This window comes from Protopterus annectens, chromosome 2.part0, assembly GCF_019279795.1.
Source record: "Protopterus annectens isolate FY-2018-M chromosome 2.part0, PAN1.0, whole genome shotgun sequence".
NCBI classification, from domain to species: Eukaryota; Metazoa; Chordata; order Ceratodontiformes; family Protopteridae; genus Protopterus; species Protopterus annectens.
The window spans coordinates 10303519-10313506 of record NC_056728.1 but is presented as its reverse complement, the minus strand read 5'-3'; positions in this window follow the sequence as shown (position 1 = coordinate 10313506).

The following is a 9988-nucleotide window of genomic DNA, read 5'->3' as shown; positions in this document are numbered from 1 at the left end:
TCAGTGAGGCCTTTCTGTAGCATGTCGACATCATTTGGGGACTTGACTATGGCTCCTAGTTTGCAGTCATCTGTGAACTTCATTAGCCAGAGGCCTTCTGTGTTCGCCTGTACTTCAGAGAAGTAGATACCAAATAGGAGAGGTCCCAGGACTGAACCCTGTGGTAATCCATTTGTCACTGGTTTGAAGTCAGATTTGGAGTCTGCAAATTTTACAGTGTGGGTTCTGTCAGTGAGCCAGTTGGCAACCCATCTTGTGACATAGGGATTTCTACCTAATTTTAGTGAGTTTAGCTATAATTCCAGAATGAGGGATGGTGTCAAAAGCCTTGGCGAGGTCAAAATACAATGTGTGAACCACCTTACCCTCGTCTATGGATTTGGTGACTGCCTCAAAGAAGTCAATCAGGTTTATAAGGCATGATCTGCCTTTCACATACCCGAACTGAATGGGGTTCAGAGTTTGGAGGTTACCAATGTCTTTGAGTTCCATGAAGATATGTTCCATGGTGTTGCAGACCAGGCCCATCAGGCTAATAGGGCAATAGTTCCATGGATCAGTGGTGGCTCCCCCTTTGTGGAGTGGGATAACTGTTGCTGTGTGCCATTCAGTGGGCACAAAGCGTGACATGAGACTATGAATATGGTGCTTAGGTGGGGAGCCATTTTGTTCTGAAGCTTGTGTAAAATGCAGCCTGAGATGTTGTCCGGTCCCATGGATGCTGTGTTTTTGGTTTTAGAGACTGCAGCTTTTACCAGCATAGATGTGATTACAGGGACTCTGCATTCTTCCTGTATAGATATGAGCCCTTTAGGGGGTGAGAGGGGGGGTAAAGTTAGCACTGAACCTGTCTGTCAGGATGTTGGCAGTATCAGTTGGTTCTGTAAGTTTCATGCCATTGTGATGTAACTCGGTGCAGATCTGGGTGTTGCCATTGAGATTCTTGACATAACTATAGAATGCTTTGTGGTTACCCTTAGAATCCATAGCGATTTTGTTTTCGTAGATAGCTCTGGAGGATCGTATAAGGAATCTCAGCTTCTTACTGATGCTGACCAGGGAGCTCTTCCACTCATGGGATTTTACTCTCTTTTGCAACAGTTTCTTCCTTCTGTTGTAGAGTTTGTTTATGGCAGGGGACCACCAGATTGGCTTCCTTTTTTTGGAGGATAGCATCTTGGTTCTGTTTGGGATAGCATGATCCATGCATTCATGTAAGTGCTTATACAGTGCATTTGTGTAGGATTCATCAGTCGTAACTGTATTGTCCATCTGCATAGGTGTCAGGAAGATCGCCACTTCTGTCTTAAGAAGCATGAAGTTGCCTTTGGTGAAATTTTTTACCGTGGTTTCCTTAATGATGGATGGGGGCGGGATGTGGATATCTAGGGTGATTAGCTTATGGTCGGATCTGACCGAGGAGTTGACTTCAGGTGTGGAACACTGGTCACTCATGTTGGTAATGACTAGGTGTAGGATATTGTTGCCCCTGGTGGGGGTGTGGATAAGTTGATCCAGGGCATTGGAATTTATGAATTCCAGAAAGCATTGAGCGAAGGAGTTGGTACATGAGTAGTTTTCCCAGTTAATGGTGGAGTAGTTGAAATCACACATTATTAGGGTGTTTGGTTGAACCCTAATATTTTCCAGTGTATATCAAGAAAAGAGAAGTGGGAATCCTGAGGCATGGTGGGGGATCTGTAACAAGCTACAATTTGGATTGCAGTTTTGCCCAGAGTTAGTTGCACTTGAATAACCTTGGATGTATTATGCTGCACAACTAGCCTGGAGGTGTGGATATCCTTAATGAATATGGACACACCTCTGCCTTTGGTGTTCTGGTCCAGCTTAGATGGCCGAAAAGTGTGGTGTGAGTTATAGCCTGGTAATGCAGGGGTGCTATCTAGAGCCTTAAACCAGGTCTCAGTCACTGCACAGATATCGATGTTCTCCATTTTAAGGAGTGTCTCGAGTGAGTGCATTTTGAGATTTAGACTTCTAGCATTGAGTAGCATTACCCTCAGTTTTTGCTTGCCTGTTCCTGTTACGGTGGTGAATTTGTCATTTGAATCTTGCCTAAAAAAGGCACTATAGAGGTGGCAGAGACACTTAGCCGGAATCCCAGGGGTGACAGATGCAGGCCATCTCTGGCCTCTCTGACATCATGGTCTGTTGACCATGCCACCCCAGGTAGACAGATATTGGATCCCCTTAGAATGACACCAGAAGCTTAGCTAATTGTTGAAGTCAATCATTTTATCCTTGTACTGCAGTATCATTCTGGGCCATGGCAGGATAGTACTCAGGGCTAGGGTCATACCTGCCTGGGCTGTAAGATCGGAGAGCTCTTCCATGTCTCTTTATGTAGTCCAGGGAGGTACGTCTCAGGTTGTTCACACCAACATGGACAATGACAGAGTCCTATTTGTACTTGTGGAGTGACCTGAGTGCGTGGGTTATGTGGCGGATCCTGGCACCTGGCAACTGACAGTAACCTTCGCCTTCTTTAGCCTGATGAGTGGGATATGGGTATGCCTGACTATAGAGTCACCTATGACTAGTGTGTTGGGTACGTTGTTTTGCCTTGTGGGCTGTGGTTTATTGGCATACTGAGTCTGTGGGCTATGTGTCATTTGGGTTGTGTTGGGGGGTGGAGGTTGCTTGTGTTTCTGCTTTGGAGGTCTCTGTTGCTTGAGCAAATTATTGACAGCTTCTGCAAATGTTTTTGTGTTTCTGTGTGTCAATTTTGGTGGTGTAGGTTTAGTGGGACTATGTGATAGTGTGCTGTGGTGCAAGTGTTTACTTTCTCCTCTTGACTGTCGAGTTCAGTCTTTGGTGTAGAGAGCTTTACCTCCAGTTTGGCTAGATAAGTGCGTCTCTCATAAGTTGTGGTGGTGGGTGTTAGGAGGAGAGGGTTGCCTGTGCACATGAGACAATTGCTACATTGCCCCAAGATGCCCAGATTCATCAGATAGGAGAGAACACTGGGAGCTCACCCTTGGACATGCCTGAATAAAAAACGTAGATAAGTGAGGAAAGTGAGTATAAGAGCTGTTTTTCTCTAAGCAAGTGAGAAAAGTAAGTACAAAAACTATTTTCCTGTTGGTAAAGAAGAAGGCTGAATGCTGTAGTAATGTGTAGCTTATTAAGTGCTAACAAGTTCTGAACAAGTGTTGAGCACGAATAAGCAAATTCAAGTGCTAAAATTAAGAATCTGTGCCTGGATCTTGTGGTAGATAGGCTACCTAATGCTTACAACTCCCACTGATAAGCTAGAATGCTTCTCTCCAACATAGAAAGGCTTGGGGGGCTCAGAAGCTTACAAACAGTCCTGGATACAGCAAATCTGTATCTGGACTAGAGTAGTTGCAGGAAAGGTTGTAAATGAGCGCAAACATGGTCTTTTAAACCAGAAAGTTCAAAGAAATGGAAAAACTGCCCAAATGGGCAATAAACTACAATTTCTGGGCCAGAAACCACTCGTGGTAGATAGGCTTACCTAGTGCTTACCACTCCCACTGATAAGCTAGAAGGCTTCCCTCCAACACAGAAAGGCTTGGGGGGCTCAGAAGCTTAAAAGCAGTCCTGGATACAGCAAATCTGTATCTGGACTAGACTAGTTACAGGAAAGGTGGGAAACAACTGCAAACAGGGGCTTTTAAACCAGAAGGTTGAAAGAGATGGAAAAACTGCCAATAAACTACAATTTCTGGGCCAGAAACCACACTTGTGGTAGGTAGACTACCTAGTGCTTACCACTCACACTGATAAGTTAGAAGGTTTCCCTCCAACACAGAAAGGCTTGGGGGCTCAGAAGTTTACAAACAGTCCTGGATACAGCAAATCTGTATCTGGACTAGACTAGTTACAGGAAAGCTGGGAATCAAGCGCAGAAGCGTGCTTTTAAACCAGTAAGTTGAAAGAGATGGAAAAACTGCCAAATGGCCAATACACTACAATTTCTGGGCCAGAAACCACTCTTGTGGTAGATAGGCTACCTAATTCTTACCAGTCCCACTGATAGGCTGGAAGGCTTCCTTCCAACACAGAAAGGCTTTGGGGGCTCAGAAGCTTACAAACAGTCCTGGTTAACAGCAAATCTGTATCTGGAGTAGACTAATTACAGGAAAAGCTGGAAACACACTTAGAATTTTTTTTTTTTTGTAAAGTGGAAAGGGAGAAAGGAGAAACAGAAGATAATTCAAAATTAAGGACCTAAGTGGCTTGCCCTTCACAAATGTTCTCTCTGTATTAGGTAGAATGAGCTAGTGACACTGGACTGGAATAGAGTTAAACAGATGGGACTGGTAGGAGATTCTGAAGTCAAAATATGATCTCACTGTACCCGGTTGAGTGAGCAAATGAGATAGACCCAGGAGGGAGTGTTCAAACATAAATTTATAGGAGGAGTGGGCAATTCCAAAGCCACCAAGATTAATACCATAACAAGAATGGGGGGAGAGCAGGAAACTAACAGCAGAGACCACAATATTCTATGAAACAATTAAAATAGAAAAATAAAATGCAGTACAATCTTTAACACTGCAAGTTTGTACTTAACTCTGCTAGTAATCCAGTTGAGTGTAGGTATGTATCAGAAGCCAAACAACTCATATTGAGCAGTAATAAATTCAAAGATATGTGACTAACACTTATAAATACAGAGGAACCCTCTAGGTTAAGAGTTTAACACTAAATATCAATGAACTGAAACACAATAAACCCCCACTTACTGCAGAGAGAGAGAGAGACCACAGTATTCTATGAAACAATTAAATGGAAAAATAAATAACTACAGACACACAGACCACAATATTCAATAAAACAATTAAATAGACAGAAAAATAAAATACAGTACAATCTTTAACACTGCAAGTTCGTATTTGACTCAGCTCGTAATGCAGTTGATTTTGTGTATGTAGCAGATAATCTTTACAAAACTCCAGAAGTTGTTCCAGATCTCAACATTCTCCATAAAGATATGAAAATCCAGCTGTTGGATCAGCTTGGAAGAAAGGCTTTATACCACTTCCAGTCTGGCTGTAAAGCAGTTAATTGTCGCACACACTTCAAATAAATTGAGGGTATGGGAAGTAAAATCTTGATGAGGCTTTAATGAATCGGTTGAGTAGATTAACCTCTAGATGGACTTTAAGTTGAGAAGACAAGCATTTAAATGTGTTTATGATGTGTGCAATAGGTGCTAACATCCAGTGGTGCAGCAACAAAGAAAGCTGTGAGCAGGCATCCCTCACTGAGTTGCCATTTTGGACTATGTGATATTAAGGGCCCCCAAAAGATTTTTTTTGGGAGCTAGAAGGGAAGGAGGAACAATGGAGTCATTCATGCAACTTTCAAATCCACAGATTCATAGGTACACTAGAAATAACTCTGCAGAATAATGTCCCTTTTACAAAAGGCAGTCTAGAATACTAGAAATTAATCTACAGAGCTGTGTCCCATTTATAGAAGGCAGTCTAAGACAGCTCACTTTAGACAAAAGGGAACCTTTGGGGGTGAAATGGGCCTGGATAGGTGGCAGAGGTAGGGACAGAGAAGCAAGCTTGGAGGGCAGGTGTGCAAGTTTCCTCCCTCTCATAATGGTAGTGGACAGTACAGAGTATATACTTAATTGCATCCATGAGGGTCACAGACTCCGTGTTACTAAATGCTTGGCACCATTGTGCTCATTTCAGGATCCAGGGAATCTCTATCTAGCATTACATGGATGACTACTTGATCCAAGTCCTTCTTGGGGAGGAGACTCTGAATTACTCCATTACCTAACCAGCTTGAGTAGTCTCACACTCCTATCAAACCTATTTAACCTGACTCCCAGAATGTCAGATATTTCTGAGGGCCTTGCTAGGCATAGAGTATAATATGCTGTTCTTTTTTTTTTCCGTAGCACAGAGGACATCATTGAAGCCATGGACATTCCTGAAAAGGCTGTTGGCCACATAATTGCTTCCATCCATCTTGATAGTACCATTGGCCAAGTAGTGTATGAAAAAGATACTGTGATAATCTCGCATCCCAGAAATTTACAGGAACTGCAAAGTTATTTCTTGAAAACAAGGCTTCTTTATAATGATGGAATTCATCTGTTGTTCACATATGTTGAGCAACCAGAAAGATTTTTTTCTGTGTACAAAGCTTTAACAATGAATGCTTCCAACCTAGTTTGAGGCTTATACAGCTTTAAAATAAAAGTGCAAGGATTATAGACCACCTCTGTGGTGGAAAGGCTTATTAGTTTAAAGGAAATTATGGCCTCGAGTCTGACTTCAAAAGCGTTCATGGCAGTCTGGCACTCGGGAACACTGAAGAAATTTACAGGCATCAGCATAACTAGCAGGGGGAACTCGTTTGCAGCAGCTTTGCAGGCTAGCAGTAATAACCTAGGACGTGAACTCCCACATAGGCCTTCACCAACTGTCAAATCTAAACTCAGTGGTGGACAAGCTAAGCAGATCTGTCACAAGAGTCACAGATGTGAACTGGGTCTCACTCTTTCAAATCTTAAGGCAGAGAAAGTAACCATTTGAAACACAGAAACTGAGTGGCCGTAAGAATGGACTTGCATTTATTAAGTCCAAAGTGCCATTTCTCGGGATATCCCCCTTTCCCTGAGATATGGCAATCTCTGTTTGCTCTCCTTTTCTTTGACAATCTGCATTTTGACTGCTGACATTTCAGTAGACAGTTTGAAGAGAAGGGTATCTCCAGAGATTTGCTGATATCACTGGAAAATTATTAAAGAAAAAAAATTCTGTGACAAATTCATGAGCTCAGATTTCCTCTTGTATGCATTCTTGTCTATTGCACTGTTAGTCAAGGTACTGCATATAACATACAGAGGAAAGAAGCAAGTGTTATATTGATGGTCTCTCACCATAGATGCCAGTGTAATAGTGGATCTGAAGTAGGAGATTCATTTGTCTGCAACCTGTGGGTTATGGATCCGATATCGGATCCGAACCGGCATGGTTTTCCAGCTATGGATCCAAGCTCTCAGATCCTCCCCTCACCCATAATGCCCTGCTCTACCCTCATGACCTCAGATCTCGTTTGCCGCGCATGGTGACTGGATTTGTTTCTCAAGCTCTCAAGCTAAGTGCTAGTTTTACTGTTAAATTTCAGAATTTTGAAGTTTTTATTGATTTTTTGTGTGAAAGTGTAGGTTTCCCCTTTGATATTTTACTTTTTAGAGTTAATCTAAAAGTTTTATCCCTCCCCTCGCTATTGGCGTAGAGTGTGTGTGTTGGGCCTGTGTGTGTTTTGGTTGTTTAGTTACTTTAGTTTGGTAACTACTTGTTAGACTGGGATGGCAGACCAACCCAAGTCTATATTTTCTAAATGCTCCGAGTGTGGCCATAAGCTTTCCCCAGCTGATGGCCACACTCGGTGTTAGATGCCTGGGGGTTGAACACCTCACATCTGGATGTTCCATTTGTGCAGGGTTCAACCCCAGGGCATTGAAGGAGCGGAGGTCCAAGCTTGTTTTGGCGGGCCTTTTACCGGACTCGGCTCCGACCTCCGCTCCTTCCGAGTAACCGTGCCTCGGTTATTCCCTCTGGCACCCCTCCTCCTCCTGGGACTCAACCTCCCGTTTCTGGTTCGGAGGAGAGGGATGCTAGAAAGGACCGGAGGGAGAAGCACCATAAGCGGCGGGCCGAGACCTCTGTTTGGCCCCGCCAGCCAAGCTGGCTTCTCCCGGCTCCGTTGTCGGCTCCATCGTCGGCTCGGTCTCCTCCTTCTCGGCTCCGGTCTCCAGTGTGTTTTCACGGGACCTGAGGAGGAGGAGACCCGATCTCCGTCGAGGCTATCGAGGAGGCACTCCAGGCCTACCTCGGTAGCCTCGTCGAGATCCACGATAGCCTTCGGATGCTGATCTGGACCGGATGATGAGAAGGTTCATCCAGGCCCAGATGCAGATGGGAGTGCTCTTGCCTCCCCTCCCTCTGGGGAGCTCAACACCCTTTTCAAACCGATTGCTCCTTCTCCGACCCGCTATCCGGGTTCGAGCAGCTGGAGCCGAGCAGCCGAGCGGGGTGGGTCGGCGCCGATAGTACTTTGTACCGGATCCGACCCTGCCCTCGAGTGCATCGGATCCGACCTCTCGGAGCCTGGATCCGAGCCTCGGATCCGGGGATCAGTGCTCGCCGGCACCGTCTGTGTCGGAGCGCACTGTCCCGGATCCGGCGCCGGCGCCGGCTCCGATCCACTCTTCGGATCCGAGGGGAGCCGATTGTCGGATCCTTTGGTCGAGGTCGGCTCCCTTCGGCGTTTGATGTAGTGGAGAGGGCCCTGTTGAGGGTCTCCGGACCCCGGCACTTGTTTCGGCTCCATCCCGCGCTCCCTCTGCACTGGGCCAGGCTTCCACCATCCGGCCCTTGGGACAGCCCGCTTCTGTGCCCCAAGTTGCTCCAATGGAACAAGTTGCTGCTTGCAGGAGTCCTCTGGCAGCCCCCAGAGGATGTCCTCGCAAGCATACGTCAAAAGGAGGCACATTGACTCCCGAGTCTCTCACGGAAGACACGGACTTGGAGGAAGGGGAAGGCTCCCCACGGTCACCCCCCGAGGATGTCTCATTTGGAGACATCATGGAAATGCTCCGTATAAGGGGGTGGTCTGCCCCAAGTCTTCCTCGGACGAGTCCGTGTTCTTGGAGGCATTTGAAGCGGGCCCGTCTACCTCTTGGGTGTCCCTCCTGCCGACCCCTGGTGGACCTCATTACCACCAGGGCGTGGAAGGAACCGGACACCGTGGAGCCAATTCCTAAGAGGCCCGATAGGATCCTTAGCCCACCGTCCGACCCGTGCCCATTGGAGTAAGGGGCCTCCGGTAGATGCCATGTTGACGGCGGCCACCAAGAGGGAACTTGCTCAGGAGAGTCCCTCAGTCCATCCCGAGCAAGGAGTCTGGGATGATGGACCGCTTGGGGAAGCGGATGTTTAGTTCAGCGACCTTCTCGGTAAGGGCGCTGAACTACTTGGCACGTCATTAGGATGCAGCGAGATCTCATTAAAGAATACGCTGCATCTCCCCCAGAGTCCATGTCGGAGGAGGACAGGGTGCTGCACTCCACCCGCATGGCCACTCTTAGGTCAGTTACTAATACCTCTATGCGGCTACTCTCCCACGCCACGGAAGGCGCTAGAGCCACAGGGGCAGGCCTAGTCACTGGGCGTCAGGCCTGGCTCCGTCCTGCGATTTTCTGAGCCCTTCAAAGCGTCATTTGCGACGCCCCTTTGATGGTTCTGCTCTCTTTGGCAAAACCGTTCGCGAAACGTTGACCCAGAGCGAGAAGGACGGGAAGACACTGTCTGCCGAAGGAATCCGCTTCTCTGCACCCCAGAGGCCCTACTCTAGGAACCAAAAGGGTCAGAAGAAGATGTGGTTCCGGAAGTCGCAGCAGTCCCAGCCTGCTCCGGACAACCAGTCCTTCTGTGGCAGAGGAGGACAGGGAGGACGCCGCCCTAGAGGCAGAGGGGCTCCCAGAAACTTGGGTCCAGGGAACCTTTCTCTGAACGGCCCGCGCAGCAACCCTGAGGGGTTGCCCGGCTGCTCCACTCTGGAGGCAGTCGGGGGACGTTTTTCGGGGCACCTAGCGGCATGGGAGTCCATAACATCAGACCGCTGGGTTCTCCAAATCATATCCAGAGGATATCGCATCCCTTTTCTTCACTTTCCAAAGTTGAAGTCCCTCCCAGACGTTCCACCCGGTCAACGGGAGGCCGCTTTGGCAGAAATTGGCCATCTGCTAAAGAAAAGAGCCATCCAGCCCGTCCCCCCAGACCAGATCGGATCAGGGTTCTACTCCAGGTTCTTTTTAGTGCCAAAGAAGACGGGGGAACTAAGACCAATTCTAGACCTTTCTCTCTTGAATCTGGCAGTCTCCAAAGAAAAATTCCAAATGGTCACTCTGCAATCTATTCTCCCCCTTCTGGGAGAAAATCACTGGATGTGCTCGATAGACCTCAAA